The sequence below is a fragment of the Triticum aestivum genome, chromosome 5B (assembly GCF_018294505.1).
Source record: "Triticum aestivum cultivar Chinese Spring chromosome 5B, IWGSC CS RefSeq v2.1, whole genome shotgun sequence".
NCBI classification, from domain to species: Eukaryota; Viridiplantae; Streptophyta; class Magnoliopsida; order Poales; family Poaceae; genus Triticum; species Triticum aestivum.
The window spans coordinates 458117120-458133503 of NC_057807.1; positions in this window are offsets into that span (position 1 = coordinate 458117120).

A 16384-nucleotide genomic window follows, 5' to 3' on the forward strand; every position below is an offset into this window, starting at 1 on the left:
CTTTGGGCTCAAGAGTGCCCAGGTGACTTATCAGCGTTGTGTGCAGAATTGTCTTCATACCCAAATTGGGCGCAATGTTCATGCTTATGTGGACGATATTGTGGTCAAGTCCAGGAAGAAGGAGACATTGATTGAAGACTTGAAGGAGACCTTTGACAATCTTTGGGTGTATAAAATGATGCTCAATCCGGCCAAGTGTGTCTTCGATGTTCCGGCAGGCAAGCTCTTAGGTTTTCTCGTGTCTAACAGGGGCATTGAGGCTAATCCGGAAAAAATCAAGGCTATTACGTCTCTGGCTAAACCAGCGTGTATCAATGATGTTCAGCGTCTGGCGGGTCGGATTGCAGCCTTGAGCCGGTTTATCAGCCGTTTGGGAGATAAGGCGATCCCTCTATATCAGATGTTGAAGAAAACAAACACTTTTGTCTGGAGTAACGCTGCTGATGCGGCGTTTAAGGACTTGAAGAGGCAGTTGGCTGAACCGCCAGTCCTTGCTACTCCAGTCAACAATGAGTCGTTGTTACTATATGTGTCTGCTAATGCCCGGGCTGTTAGTGTGGCTATTGTGGTCGAGCGCAAGGAGGCTAGGAAGGAATATCTGGTTCAAAGGTCGGTTTACTATATCAGCGAAGTGCTCATCGAGTCAAAGCAAAGATATCCGCATTGGCAGAAGCTGGTATATGGGGTTTTTATGGCGAGCCGGAAGTTTAAGCAGTACTTTCAGGGCCATCCCATCACAGTGGTCAGTTCTGCTCCTTTGGGCGATATCATTCAGAACAGGGAGGCAACTGGCCGGGTTGTGAAGTGGGCTATTGAGCTTGGACCGCACGGGTTGAAGTACATGCCTCGGACAGCTATCAAGTCTCAAGCGCTTGTCGATTTCATCAATGATTGGACAGAGTTGCAGGCACCGGAAGACAAACCGGATAACACATACTGGACTATCCACTTTGACGGGTCCAGGCAATTGGAGGGCTCGGGGGCTAGAGTTGTCCTTACTTCCCCTCGAGGTGATAAAATTCGTTATGTTCCCCACTTAATGTTTCCTTGTACTAACAATGCAGCTGAGTACGAGGCCTTGCTTCACGGTCTTCGTGTGGCTAAGGAAATGAACTTAAGCCGGGTATGATGCTTTGGAGACTCTGATCTAGTGGCTCAGCAAGTTTCTGGTACTTGGGACTCTAAGGATCCACTCATGGCGGCTTACATATGAGAGGTGGATATTGTGGCTGGTCACTTCAAGGGTTATCAAGTTGAGCACATTGATCGGTGCAAAAACGAAGCAGCAGATGCTTTAAGCCGGCTGGGGTCTCAGCGTAAACCGGTGCCGCCCAATACCTTTCTGGATGTCCTGCATAACCCGTCAGTTAAGTTGCCTACAAAGGAGGATTTGGCTATCCCTGATCCGGAGGCACAATTGGTGGCCGCTTTACATGTTATTCCGGATTGGACGGTTACATATTTGGCGTATATGAACCGGGGCGAGTTACTAGAAGATGAAGTTCTGGCCAGATAGATAGTCCGGCGGTCCAAATCCATGGTTATTCACAACGGTGAGTTACACCACTGCAGTGTCTCAGGTGTGTTCCAGCGCTGTGTTTCTCCTGAAGAGGGGCAAGAGATTTTGCGTGAGAACCATGAAGGAGACTGTGGTCACCATGCCGGTTCAAAATCCTTGGTCGCTAAGGCTTTTCGTCATGGTTTCTATTGGTTGATGGCTCATGCTGATGCTGAGGACCTGGTAAAGCGGTGCGATGCTTGTCAGAAGTTTTCACGTCGAGCTTATGTTCCGGTTCAAGAGCTGCGGATGATTCCAATCACTTGGCTGTTTGCTACTTTGGGGCTTGATATGGTAGGACCTTTTAAGCGGTCCAAAGATAAGAAGACCCACCTGTTGGTGGCGGTTGACAAGTTCACTAAATGGGTTGAAGCAGAGCCAGTAAGCAAGTGTGATGCAGCCATGGCGGTTCAATTCATCAAGAAGGTGATCTTCTGCTACGGTTTTCCACACAGCATCATCACAGATAATGGCACGAACCTCTCCAAAGGTGAGATGGAGGACTTCTGTCAAAGAGAGCACATCCGGCTTGATGTGTCATCAGTGGCCCACCCCCAGTCTAATGGTCAAGCTGAGAGGCCTAATCAGGAAATCTTGAAGGGTATCAAGCCCCGGCTTATGGTTCCTTTGAAAAGGACGCCGGGTTGTTGGGTGGAAGAATTACCTTCTGTGTTATGGAGCATAAACACTACCCCCAATCGATCCATGGGATATACACCTTTCTTCATGGTTTACAGGGCAGAGGCGGTACTCCCAAGTGATATTCGTCATGATTCGCCCCGGGTTGCCAATTATGTTGAAGCGGACAATGAGCAAGAACGTCAAGAAGCACTGGACCTGTTAGATGAAAAACGGGACATGGCGTTGGCTCGTTCGACGGTTTATCAGCAAGACCTGCGGCGTTATCACAGCCGCCGGGTTAAAACAAGAACCTTTCAAGAAGGCGACTTAGTGCTTCGGCTTATCCAGGATAAGACCGATATGCACAAGTTATCCCCACCTTGGGAAGGACCCTTTGTGGTCAGCAAGAATCTGCACAATGGATCATACTACCTCATCGATGTTCGAGAGCACGCAGACTCACGCAAGTCTGAGGAGGAGACCCGGTGGCCGTGGAACATATCTCTCCTTCGGCCTTACTACACTTGAGCCATAGGCTCCTCTTATGTACATATTTTTGACAATGTATATATTATGATCAATATAATAAACCGGCATCCTTGCTACAAGCAGGGCCTCTGCTGTTTTTTCCAACATCTCTTGGTTACATGGTTGCTTCAGCTGAAAAAGCGGAGTTCTGTCCATTAATCCGGTTATCACGCCACAATATAGCTTGGGAGCTTCACACCCAAGGGGACAAAGAGAGCCTGGTTGCTATGCACAGCTCAAACATAGGCACCCATAGAGCATAGCTCACAAAGTTACTTGGGGGGTTGTGCAATGCAACAAAGAGTTTGAAAGGACCCTAGTAATATGCTATCAAGCACGGCTTGGAAGCCTGGTGTATTCACCTAAAACCCCGGGTTAACCTGCCTTCATCAAGTAAGCCACTCCTATCCAGGTAATCTTGGCATGACCCGTCGAACGTTTGACAAGTCAATCTTATACAGACCCTGAACTTGTCAAAGTTAAAACGATGATTGGTTAGTTGGAAGCCCATCTTGAAAGGCTTTGCAAAAATGGTTTAACTCAGCGCCCTGGCAGCCCATGAAAAGCCTCGAATTTGGGCCTGGCAGCCCTTGAAAAGCCTCGACTACACGGTTTTTATTTGCCTTTGTCAATGATTTTTTTCTTTTGATAAAGTTTTATGTTGAACCGACGTCTATTGACCCGGCATGGCTATCGGTCATCAAATCAACCCGGTGTTTGTTAAACCGGCTTAGCTTTCAACTATAAGTCGTCAGACTAAATTCAATTGTAAACCGGCATTTGTTAACCCGGTCCGGCATTGACTATACGTCGCCAGAATGATCATCCGGAGTTCATCATAACCCGGCATGGATTCTTATACACCAGCACAGCATGGTCGGAGTTATTAAACTCGAGATTTGGGTAATCACCCTTACTACAATGAAGTTGGTAAACCATGATGTGATTCAATATCACAGGTATGATCTATTTCATATTTTGATATTTTTGCAGCCTTGGTTATAAGCCAAGCTTTATATTGGACATTATGATCCGTCTGGCGATAAACCGCCAGGACAATATTTTCAATTCATCTTGTGCAGGAAAAAAGATTGCATAAAATTGCTAAGGCATGTAAACAAGCACAACAACAATCCTGACGGATCAAACAGCATCATGCAGCACTGCACGATGGCGATGAATCAAAGTATTTTAACTAGCCTATTACAAGGCAACGGCTGCCCAAAAGAATAATTGTTTGTTGCACAGAATTCAATCTGTGGAAGTTAAACCGGCGGACGGCTTACGATTCGTCATCAGGTTGACGTGAAGTTGATGGATCATCTTGCGCCGGTTCACCCTCCTCCTCCCCATCCACTGGCTGGAAGTCAATGTTTGCCCAGTCAATTCCAGACAAAGCTCGGAAGACAGCTTCATCACTTATAAGATCTGACGGTTCAATGTCAAGGGCATAAGTGTGCTTACGGATTGGCGGGATAACATTCTGCACTTCATTCACAGATGCATCAATCCGTTTGTTGTCTACGTCATAGTTGGACCGGTGGATAGACAAGTCAATTTCTTCGGCCAATTTGCTTGCAAGCGGGCCCATCTCCTTCGTCAAAGCTTTAAGGGCTTCATTGTCAAAATCTGACCCGTCTGTTGTTTGGCTAGGATAGCCATTTCCAATATCTTTCGGATCAAGATCAGCTATCCAAGCTTTGGCCCGAGTCAGTGCAGATAAAGCGCCAGCCCTTGCAGCAATGAGGCTGTGCAGATGACCCGTTGAGCACCAGTATAAAGCTGATCTATCAAGGTATAGGCAGCCTTCAGTTTTTTCGCATATCCGAGCCCAGATGAGCAACACGACTACCTGCAATGGTTTGAGAAATTGTTGTTAAACTGGCAGTATCAACGAGGTTTACTAGAAAGCTGAAGAAAAGTACTTACCAAAGACAGCAGAAGTCATCGCATTGATTTGCTGCTTCAAGCCTTTCAGCTCTCCTGTTACCGGTTTTAGCGCTGCTTCAGCATCCTCTGCCCGTTTCAGCAAAGCGGTTTTCTCAGTCTCCCAGCCTGCCCACTAGTTCTTGAATCCATCCTTCAATTGTTCCATGGATGTGAAAGCACCCTTCAGTTCATCTTTGGCTTTGGTGGTTTCGGCTTGCTGAGACTTAATGTTCTCCTAGAGGTCGGCGATTTGGGAATCCTTGCTGGTTAGGTCAACCTGCAAAAGACAGACAATAAGTTGGTAATACTTTTTCAAAGTCCCAAGAACATAACAAGTTATACACTTGGCACTTGGGGGTTAATGTGGATTGTTTCTTCCTCACTGCTATTTTAAGTCCCAAAGCTCAATACAAGTATTCATCTTGGCACTTGGGGGCTAATTCTTATTTGATCTGATAAACCGGTTGTGAAGGCACTGAATAAGGATAAGCTTTACAACATGAAGTACCGGTTCATCTTCAAAAAGATAAAGCGGCCCTTGGGGGCTACACAGTTGAAGTTTTTCATACTAAAGAACCGATTCATCTTCAAAAGATAAACCGGTCCTTGGGGCTACAATGGATTTGATATAAAGCAAAGGAATAATTCTATGAAACGGTTCAAGCAAGAATTACCTCATAGCGCTCCTTCATCAAGTTGACTAAACCGGCTTCATAGTCACGACTTGTATACAGGCGGTTTAGAAATCCAGAGTGGAGTTCCTGAGCATTGAGGTTAGCACAGCTGGATAAATCTGTCTTCCACTTGCCTTTGCCCATAGCAGCAAATTCTTCCTTGGCAATATGCTTCGCTAAGGCAACCGGGTTACCAGGAACTATATGACTAGTGCCAGTAATGATAACATCATCATCGCCACCTTTAGCTAAGCTTGGCGGAATATCAGTATCCCTGGCTGGACTTGGCGGATGATCTTCATCCTTGGCTGGACTTGGCGGATCAGCAGGCTGGTTCATGACATTACTCTCATCCGGTTCAACAAAAGTATCCTGAACCGGAGGTACTGGATCTTCTCAGACAATGTCAACATCCGGGTCATGAGGTTCAGGGGTCTTCTTCGGTTCAAGGGTCTGATTATCATCAGTTGGAACAGTGAGTTTGGATTTCTTGCTAAGCCTGCCTTTGACACTGAAAAGAGTAAAGTACAGATATTAGTACAGTAAACCAGAGCAACATGTAAAATTAAGTCTATTACGCTTACCCACGAACAGTCTTGAGTGGAGGCATCTGTGTGGTTGATGAATCGCCAGAGGAGAAATTGGAAGTTCCCTGATAATTCAAATCATACGGATTAAGAGGATATCGAAAGCAACCCACCTTGGGATAAGATGTATTGGAAGTACAAGAGACCTCTGGTCGGCGTTTTCGAACCGGAGTATCTGGTAAACCGGAGGAAGTAACTTGTTGGCCACTATGCCGGGTTGTGCGATGGGCTTCATGTTGCTGTGTCTTCAAAGAAAAGTGTTGATCCAAATGAGCGAGAGGATGTGAATGTTTTACTTTTCGGATTGCGCGACGGAGTTTTTGTACTGGCACATGATCTGAATCGGAGAAAAGGGAAATTACCTCTACATTGTTAGCGCGGCTGGCCTCCGCATCATCCTGCTAATGGTCATTGTCAATAAGGTGCATGAAAAGTGAACCAAGTGAATCAAGTTCTACCTCTAATGCTGAGTCATCAACATCTTCGGCCGGATTAGGGGACTCGGCGGTTCTCTTCTTGGCGAATTTTTTGGTGACCTTGGACTTAGCCCGAGGTGCTCTCACCGGTTTGTCTTGTGGTTTGGCCGGTTTGTCTTGCGTTTTCCTTTTCCAAAACGGATCATTGCTCTGCAAAGGTAAACAGAAAGTCTATCAGAAAATGTCAAAGAAGGTGGGTTAAAACAGAAAATGAAATTCTTACAACTGGCGGTTTGTTGAGAGCACAGAACGGACGTAGCCCGGTTTTGCTGCATTCAGCTACCGGTTCATCCAACATCTTCTTGACAGATTCGGTAATCTCGTCATCAGTCAATTGAATGTCAATATGACGTTGAGGGTCTTTCAAATCTCATGTGTACTTGCACATTAAACTGGAACGACGGCTTAAAGGCAAGATACTCCACGAAACCCAGTAGTAGACAAGATCGATGTCGGTTAAACCGTTGGCCATAAAAGCCCGGATCTTAGAGATCTGTGTAGCATACTTCATTCGCTCCTTAGCAGTTAGCCGTTGAGGCAGTGGGTGTTCATTACTGAGCCGGTGAGCATGATAACCCAGAAGAGGATTTTCATCTTCAGGAGCAGTGTTTCGGCAATAGAACCAAGTTTGGTTCCAATCCTTGGGGTGGCTGTGATATTTGGCATGAGGATAATTGACTTCTTTCCTCTTTTGAATTGATACCCCGCCAAGTTCAGTATTGGGGCCGTCAGTGAACTCAGTACGGCGGTTCAAGTGAAAGAAATCTCTGAACAACTCAACAGTCGGTTCCTCTTGCAGGTAAACCTCATAAAACACTTGAAAGTTGCAAAGGTTGGACACAGAGTTCGGTCCAATGTCTTGAGGGTGGAGTTGAAAGCTGGCAAGTACATCATGGAAATTTTTTGATCCGGGAGGGCTAAACCCTCGGTCCAGATGATGTGCAAACAGAACTACTTCTCTGTCTTGAGGTTCAGGAGGACATTCAGTACCCGGGACCCTCCAATGAATGGTTTCCTGTTTTGCTAAAGCGCCAGTCAAAACGTACCCAGTCAGCTGCTCTTTAGTGACTCGGGAACAGACCCAATTGCAAGCAGAGAACTGTTTGGCCATTGTTGATGACAAGCTACAAAAGAAGTTCAAATCGCCGGTTCACGGTTCAATATTGATATATATAAACCGGTGTCAAACCGGAGGATTCAGTCAGAGCATATCTGCATGTTAAACCGAATACTCATGTTCAGGTAAAGTTGGCGGTATGAGTGAGGGCTAATGGTACCTGGCGGATTATTAATTTCTAATGGTTAAACCGCCTACAGTGGAAGAAGGAGATCCAAAAATTACTAAGTGATGTAGGAACAGATTTCACAAGATGGTGTTATAATTTTGGATCTACCATGGTTCAGTAAAGAAAAAATTTTGAGCCCTAAAAATGGCGACAGCAGGACAGCAAAGGTCCAGATGGGATCTGTTCGGGAATGAAGAGATACTATGGCAAGGCAAAATAAAACTACAGCTTCGGCCACAAAAGTAAGATGTCAAGTTTGTCTAGATTCAATGAGACATTAAGGGAAAGAAAACAAACAACGATGAACACTGATGAACACCGAAGAACAATGGAACCCTAATGCAGATCTGGTAGTTGGGAAGAGGAGTTCTTACAGGTATTGCGGGGCAGCGGAGGTGCGTCGCAGGTTATTTGGTCAAGAACAGGTTGATGCAGCGGCCTTGTCGGTGCAGATGCGAAAGTCGACGGCGGCGGTGAAGCTCGAGCTCTTCCGGGTTGCGAGGAAGAAGAAGATGCAAAGAGGCAAGGGGGAGAATGGAAAGGACCCCCGGTCTTATTTATAAAGGCAAAGGGATAAGAGACAGGCGCGAGAATCGAGGAGCCAAAAATCGGATATCTGATACAGTTGTCGCCTCGATATCCAGAGATCAATTAATAAAGGGAAATCTTTATAGGTTTTTATGCAGATGACATTATGGCGGTTCAAGGCGATTCCAGAAGATGACGTCACGGTGGTTTACAAGGACAACATGAAGATGTTCAAATCGGAATTTCTCAAGGTTGAAGATTGACATGAACAAGTTCAAACCAATTTGGGGCCTAATGTTGGGGATGTGACTACTGAGTTAAACTGCCCAGGAGGGGCCGGATTACACTCATAAGTAGTCATCTATATAGAAGCCCATAAATACGAAGGATGTGGCGCTTTAACTATGGAGGCTTAGAGGCCCAGAGCCCAATGGCGGATTAGGGCCCATAGTAGTAAACCGCCATAGATGTATAACTTGTATTGTAAGTCAAGGAAAGGAGAAACCGAGCCGCACACTTGTATGATCCGGCCTCGGGATTATGTAGACCGGCCAAGCATCAACCTATGTATATATAGGGACGACCCGGCAGCGGTTCAGGGACAAGAGACAACAACTCGAGAACTAGGCAAAGCGTATTTGCTCCCTAGTAATCGAGACCACATCAAAAACACCACAACTAGATCGTAGGCTTTTACCTTCACTGCAAGGGGCCGAACCAGTATAAACTCCCTGTGTCCTTTGCCCGGTTTAACCCCTCTAAGCCAACCCGATCGCGATGGCTCCACGACTAAGTCCTTTCACTAGGACATCTGACGTGATAATTCCACGACACTAACCGAAAATTACTCTACCTTTCCTCCTCATAAGTGCTTCTTCTTCATCTGTCCTTGCCATGTCCAATGAGCAGAGCTCTAGGTCGAGAACTACTCGTAACAAGGGAGCGGCAACCAAGGCTGCGGAAAAAAAAGAGGGCTCGCCGCCACGCAGAGACCTCAAAAGATCTCTCACGGGCAGGCGATGGCTCCCAGGAGTGCCCTAGCCGCAGAGGAGAACATGCCGAGCCGGCGGCGCTGGAGTCGTTATCCCTCGGCAGCATGCCCGATCAGCTCAATAAGCACCTCAATAAGCACAAGGAGTTCATCCACGGCTTGGTGGAGCTGCTGAAGGAGCTCAATAAGCAGGGGGAGTTGACCGCTGGCTTGGTGATGCTGCTGAAGAAGAGCGTTGCCTCGGAGAAGAAGGTGACCGGCGAAATCCTGCAACTTCAGGAGGACAAGGCAAAGCTCTGCAACGAGCTCGACTTGTTGAAGGAGAAGAACGCCAGCTAGAAGAAGATGCATGAGAATAGTAGTTCCTCGATGAAGATGCTATAGGCCCTCGTCATGGAATAGAAAGAGGAGTTGGCGAAGCTCCGCATCAAGCACCCGGCTGCTGTCAAGGTACGTAATGCGGCCATGGAACAGATGATGAAGGCTCGCGTCAAGAAATCCCGAGTCATGGACAGAATGAAGAAGATGAAGGAGGAGACGCGCAATGAGATGGAGGTCGTGGAGGTGATGAAGAAGCAGTTACGACTCCGCGGCGAATTAGATCATTTGAGGTGATAATCTTCCTTCTTCTTTTGCTCCTGTGTTTCATCTTTTGCTTCGGGTGTTTCGCTGCACGTGTCACGTTCTCTGCGAGGCATGAATAGAACAATGCTAACAATGAGATGACTAGCAAATTAGATCATTTTTTATCGCCATATGGCACTGGGCTGTCGTGTTTCGTGCTCCTCCTCGTAGTACTACTCCAGTGGAAAACTTGAGTATACCGCACGGTTCTTTGCTCCTCCTTAGGTCATCGGCACATTTATACGAGCAGTCAAATCACAAGGCCCCGCCTTCCAGCAGTAATGAGCCATCAAATCACAAAGTCCCTTGCCTCTCGTGAAACCGACCAAGCTAGATTGTCCCACCCTCTAGCCTTTTAAAAAATGTATACTTTTGTACAGTAGTAGTATCGATGGATTGCGCCATGGAGCAAAACTTGAAATTAAAAAAAGGTGGCACATATAGAGAGCGCTCGTCGCCAAATTATGCATATAGTACTATTAAAAAGGCTAGTCACAATAATGGTGTCCAGCACAACCCACCCCTCAAATAAAACTAAGCACTCTGGAATTCTTTGACAAAACTAAGCACCCTGAAATTCTTTGACAACTAAACTGCTAGCTATATGATGTTGGCATATATATTGTACGTATATAATGTGAAGAAATGAGTGGTAGTACTATACCAACTAAAAGATGAAATGTAAGAAATACTAGTATGTGCGTACTAAAGAGTTAAAGTAATGAGAAGAAACTTAACATAGTTCTGCTGGGGGCTCGGCACAACATACCCCTCAAATTAAACTAAGCACACATGAAATTAAACTATGCAACTAATCCGGTAGACACTACATTAGAACCACCATGAGCAACGACACTGCCACCTTACTCAGAGTCCTCGTCCACATCCTCGACTTCGTCCTTGTCCCTCTTCTTCTTGGCCGATACTTCTTTGCTTGAACCGCACACTTAGCTCTTGCTCTTCATCCAACCCTTGTAGATATTGAAACAAAGGTAGCCATCCATTGCAGCGTAGTGGATGTGGTCTATATCTAGTACATTTCACTGCCATGCATGACAATGAAATGTGTAATGAGGTTTCTCCAGTTTACCGTACGAAGGATGAACCATGGCTCCTGCCAGGGTCAGCATTAAAGGCTGACCACTGGAGGGCAACAGCCTATTCTTCTGGAGGTCGAAGGGGTTGCCTACAACGAGGCCTATCTGACCCAGGACTCTTTTGTCGTTTGTAAAGTCTACAGTAACGAATTTGACTAGGTTGCTCTTGAGAAAGTTCTTCAAATCTAGGCATTCAACATCAGCATGGCATATGTGGTAGATCAAGCATAAGTCATGCACGCAAACCTGGATCACGGCAGGCTTCTTCCTCTCTTTCGCCTTTAGATCCTTCTCTCGTCCCAAGACTGTGGTGTACTCAACATCTAGCCCAGCGACCCACTCATCATCTGAGTTTTCGAACATGCCTTTAAAGCGAGCAAGGCATCCTTTCACCATCGCGGAAGAATGGTGTAGATGACGTCGAACTCATCGCCGGTGATGGTTCTAACCTTGTACTCATTGCCGATCATGGAGATTTGGGACGCCACGGATTTGGGAGGAGGGTTAGGATTAGTGGAACTGCCGTAATGTGAAAGGACAGGACGACTAGGAGAGAACCGCCGTAATGTTAAAGGACGTGCGGGAACGAGTAGGAGCGAACTGCCAGCGTGCGAACGGCGGGGTAGTGGCTTTCCATTCTCCCATGATACGGGCTTCCGAGAGCCCTTGGATCTGAGATCGAACGGTTGCATGGCGTGGTTCTAGACCTATGGGTGAATATCCTATCCTGGAGGGTTATTCTGCAAATTTTCAGCAACTTAGCATGCGACCGTTCGATCTCAGATCCAAGGGCTGTCAGCAGCCCATATCATGGTCACGCCTACCACGACCGTCGCGTCGCTCACGCAGTCGTGCCCTTGGAGATTTAACACGATGCGTTAGGCTATTTGATGTTGGCATGTCATCACTTAGTCACTCATACTACAACAAGGTTAGCTATAAGGGTGGCTATAAGGGTATTTATTTTTTTACTTCTCTCTATCTCTTTCTTTGTACTCCCTCCGTCCCATAATATAAGAACGTTTTTTACACTAGTGTAGTGCCAAAAACGTTCTTATATTATGGAACAGAGGGAGTAGTATTTATTGCATTTGCCAAGGAGTGACCTCTTCCAATGAAATGGTGCTTTAGATGAGGTGCTAAAGGCATTAAATGGCTATGCAACCAAGTCCCCAATGCATAGGTGCTTATTAGTTTTTTGTTGCTAAGTTTGCTTCATTTAATTAGCTATAGACTCAAAATTGTCTTTTCACCTAGGTACACGCGCTTAGCACCGTTTCTTCCTTGGGTCACCAAACTAGTCTCTCTCTTCTTAATTAACTTTCCACATCAGACTGTATGCATATGTGGCAAGCTTAGCACCTGTAGGAGCAAGTAAGTACAATAGTGTGCTTTACATGGCATTTTTGCATATGTGGAGGAAAGAGAGGCAAGGAAAAAGTGGAGAACTGGGCTCTCGTGCAAGAGCCCGCCTCTACTACATGGTGGAGCATTGGGGGAGGCATATGTATGGAGGTGGTCAGGAATCGGGAGACTGACGCCGGTCGTAGCGCCACAGTTAAAATGATAATGGCAAGTCAAACCACGGGGCCCCACCTGTCCAACAGTAACTCGCTATCAAATCACACAGCCCTACGTTTGCAAAAGCCTACTCCCTCATCTTACCGCGTCTCTGTCGAACCGACTAGGCGGAATTGCCCCGCCTACCGCACAGGAAAAGCCCCGCCCTTGACTTTTAAATAGTACAGTATACTAATTTTGTATCCATGGATTGCGCCATGGAGCAAAGCCTCTAGAAAACGGCGGTACATGATAACCCGCAAGTATACGGGATAGTTGTAGCCTCTTTCGATAAGTAAGAGTGTCGAACCCAACGAGGAGCTAAAGGTAGAACAAATACTCTCTCAAGCCCTATCTGCCACTGATACGACTCTACGCACGCTTAGTGTTCGCTTTACCTAGAACAAGTATGAAACTAGAAGTACTTTGTAGGTGTTGTTTGATAGGTTTGCAAGATAATAAAGAACACATAAATATAAACTAGGGGCTGTTTAGATAAAGATGCAATAAAGTAAGTATTAGTAGAGAGCTTTTTGTTACGAGAAAGCTATTTGTCCCTTGGCAATCGATAACTAGACCGGTAATCACTATTGCAATTCTATTTGAGGGAGAGGCATAAGCTAGCATACTTTCTCTTCCGGATCATATGCACTTATGATTGGAACTCTAGCAAGCATACGCAACTACTAAAGATTCATTACGGTAAAACCCAACCATAGCATTAAAGTATCAAGTCCCCTTTATCCCATACGCAAACAACCTACTTACTCGGGTCTGTGCTTCTGTTCACTCACGCCACCCACCATAAGCAAATCATAAACATATTGCAAACCCTATAGCGTGGATCCCTCATGCTTGCGTGACTCGGAGAGCACCTTAGGACAGCACCAATAATAAAACATGCAACTCAAACCAATCACGATCAGCAATTAACCCATAGGACAAAACGGATCTACTCAAACATCATAAGATAGCCATACATCATTGGGAAATAATATATAGTGTTGAGCACCATATTTAAGTAGAGATTACAGTGGGTAAGAGAGAGGTTACACCGAGCAGAAGAGGGGGGAGAGTTGGTGATGAAGGCGGTGAAGTTGTTGGTGAAGATCGCGGTGATGATGATGGCCCCCGGCGGAGTTCCGGCGCCACCGGAAGCAAGGGGGAGAGGGCCCCCCTTCTTCTTATTATTCCTTGACCTCCTCCCGAGATGGGAGAAGGGTTTTCCCTCTGGTCCTTGGCTACCATGGCGTGGGAGTGGTGAGAGCCCCTCCGAGATTGGATCTATCTCTCTGTCTCTCTGTGTCTACGTTCCCTGATCCTTCCCCTTCACCGTTTCTTTTATATCCGGAGATCCGTAACTCCGATTGGGGTGAATCTTTCGCCCAGATTTTTCTCATAAAATTAGCTTTCTTGCAGCAAAAGAAGGGCATCAACCGCCTTACGGGTGGCTCACGAGAGTGCCAGGCACGCCCAGGGGGAGGGCGCGCCCCCTGTCTCGTGGCCACCTCGGACACCGTTTCGCGTTGATTCTTCCTCCGGAAAATCCAAAATATTCCAAAATAATTCTCCGCCCGTTTTTATCCCGTTTGGATTCCGTTTGATATTGGTTTTCTGCGAAACATAAAACATGCAACAAACAGGAACTGGCACTGGGCACTGGATCAATATGTTAGTCCCAAAAATAGTATAAAAAGTTGCCAAAAGTATATGAAAGTTGAATAATATTGGCATGGAACAATCAAAAATTATAGATACAAAGGAGACATATCAGCATCCCCAAGCTTAATTCCTGCTCGTCCTCGAGTAGGTAAATGATAAAAAAGATAATTTTTGATGTGGAATGCTACCTACATAATCTTGATCATATGTCTAATCATGGCATGAATATTAAGACACGAGTGATTCAAAGCAATAGTCTATCATTTGACATAAAAACGATAATACTTCGAGTGTACCAATAAAGCAATCATGTCTTTTCAAAACAACAAGGCCAAAGCAAGCTTATCCCTACAAAATCATATAGTTTGGCCATGCTTCATTTTCCTCACACAAAATGCTCCCATCATGCACAACCCCGATGACAAGCCGAGCAATTGGTTCATACTTTTTAACGCACTTCCGCTTTTTCAACCCTCACGCAATACATGAGCGCAAGCCATGGATATAGCACTATAGATGTATGAAAGCTCAAACTGAAAACTAAGTGGGTGTGCATCCAACTTGCTTGCTCATGAAGACCTAGGGCATTTGAGCAAGGCCGTCGTTGGAATATACACGCCAAGTTCTATAATGAAAAATTCCCACTAGTATATGAAAGTGACAACATAGGAGACTCTCTATATGAAGAACATGGTGCTACTCTGAAGCACAAGTGTGGTAAAAGGGCTTCTTTGGCCCCCTTTTTTATTTAGGCTTCTTTGGCCTTTCCTTTTTTTCATGGGGCAATGCTCTATAATGATGATCATCACACTTTTATTTACTTACAACTCAATATTACAACTCGATACTAGAACAAAGATATGACTCTATATGAATGCTTCCGGCGGTGTACCGGGATGTGCAATGATCTAGCGTAGCAATGACATCAAAAAACGGACAAGCCATGGAAACATCATGCTAGCTATCTTACGATCATGCCAAGCAATATGACAATGAATGCTCAAGTCATGTATATGATGATGATGGAAGTTGCATGGCAATATATCTCGGAATGGCTATGGAAATGCCATGATAGGTAGGTATGGTGGCTATTTTGAGGAAGATATAAGGAGTCTTATGTGTGATAGAGCGTATCGTAACACGGGGTTTGGATGCACCGGAGAAGTTTGCACCAACTCTTGAGGTGAGAAAGGGCAATGCATGGTACCGAAGAGGCTAGCAATGATGGAAAGGTAAAAGTGCGTATAATCCATGGACTCACATTAGTCATAAATAACTCATATACTTATTGCAAAATTTTATTAGCCCTCGAAGCAAAGTACTACTACGCATGCCCCTAGGGGGATAGATTGGTAGGAAAAGACCATCGCTCGTCCCCGACCGCCACTCATAAGGAAGACAATCAAAGAAACACACCATGCTTCAAATTTGTCACACAACGGTTACCATATGTGCATGCTACGGGACTTGCAAACCTCAACACAAGTTTCTCTACAATCCACAACTACCCACTAGCATAACTCTAATATCACCATCTTTATATCGCAAAACTATTGCAAGGAATCAAACATATCATATTCAGCGATCTACAAGTTTATGTAGGATTTTATGAGTAACCATGTGAATGACCAATTCCTGTCATCTCTCTAAATTGATATAAGTGAAGCAAGAGAGTTTAATTCTTTCTAGAAAAGATATGCCCATGCTCTAACAAGTATAAGTGAAGCAAAAGAGCATTCTACAAATGGCGGTTTTCTATGTGAAGAGAAACAGGCAATCCAAACTTCAAATAATATAAGTGAAGCACATGAAGCATTCTATAAAGCCATACTCAAAATATATAAGTGAGGTGCAATGAGAATTATATAAATCAACCAAGGAATATCTCATACCAGCATGGTGCATAAAATAAAAATGAAAACTAAATGCAAAAGACGCTCCAAGGTTGCACATATCACATGAACGAAACGAATACGAAAACATACTGATACTTGTTGAAGAAAGAGGGGATGCCTTCTAGGGCATCCCCAAGCTTAGACGCTTGAGTCTCCTTGAATATTTACTTGGGGTGCCTTGGGAATCCCCAAGATTGAGCTCTTGCCTCTCTTCCTTTTCCGCATATCGAGACATCCTCGATTAGACACTTCATCCACACAAAACTTCAACATAAACTCGGTAAGATCCGTTAGTATAATAAAGCAAATCACTACTCTAAGTATTGTTGCAAACCAATTCATATTTTGTTATTTCATTGTGTCTACTG